Source organism: Poecilia latipinna, unplaced genomic scaffold (assembly GCF_001443285.1).
Source record: "Poecilia latipinna isolate Pla-1442-1.1 unplaced genomic scaffold, P_latipinna-1.0 Scaffold273, whole genome shotgun sequence".
NCBI lineage: Eukaryota > Metazoa > Chordata > Actinopteri > Cyprinodontiformes > Poeciliidae > Poecilia > Poecilia latipinna.
In genome coordinates this window covers 417064-418175 of record NW_015112889.1, presented here as the reverse complement: position 1 = coordinate 418175, position 1112 = coordinate 417064, and positions in this window count along the sequence as shown.

The following is a 1112-nucleotide window of genomic DNA, read 5'->3' as shown; positions in this document are numbered from 1 at the left end:
TGCGTCCCCCCCAATGACAGACTCGTTCCTACGCCCTTGTTTACATCGCTCTGGACGTTGAGCGCTGTGGCGACCTTCACACAGTCACGACATTCATATTAGAGTCCAATAAGTTCACAGTCAAAGCAACAAAGGGATTCTTGTCCAGTTTGGTTTTGGATCTCAGTGTGGAAGTCAAAGGAAATGATGGTGATTCAAAGCAACCATGTGACTAAAGATCACACCAGATGGTTCATCTGAGACTCAGGGGGCAAAGGTCAAATTGCAAAAGCAAATAGTTAGAAACAGAAATACCAGCATGATGAAAATCTATTTGCGTCAGCAGAATCCCTAATGAAAAGCTAAGAAATCAGTGAAACTGTTTTGTCTTCAGTATTTGTCGTTTTCTTAAGATGACATTTAAATGCTTCTTTTTCTTCAAGGTTGTCTGTTTCTGTCTAAACCTGCTCATGCTTGCAGGGCCACAGAGGAGGTGGCCAATTCTTCAAAATCTTTAGGGTCTGTGTTTCATCCCGGCTTTGACGGAGCAAAGTAAACCCCAGGATGGAGCCAGAAATAATGTTTCTCCAAGCTTTCCAGCCCATCACAGCCGCACTGCAGCACCCAGCGCATTCATTTCCCTCTGGTCCTCCAGGTTATTGCTCCATGGTCTGATGCAGCTTCATATGGTCACATAAAGGAGGGAAAATGACAACACAGACATCTGACTGTACAGTCTTTGCTGGGGTTAGCATCGAGGTTCAATGTCTCAGAGTAAAACCCACCGGGTGTCCTCTGGAGACCGATTCCAGCAGACTTCATAGTCTGAGCGGGAGAAATTTGAAGCGCCTGAAGGAGTCAAACTAGCAACGTGAGGAGCTTTGGATGAACACACTGACCTTTTGCATCGAATCCAGAGCAGGCGTTGCATGTTGTTGACCTAAATGAGAACTGCTGCAAGCAAATTAAATCATTCATATGTACAGCAAAGAAATAAATAAAAAAAATTCATTTGTTCATCTAAAGAGTTTCTGTTTTGTTGAATCATCCTGGTTTTAATTGAGATCCTCATTCAACTTCTTCAACTTTGAAAATGGTGCCAAATATTTCAGATTTTTATGAATTCTTCTGAA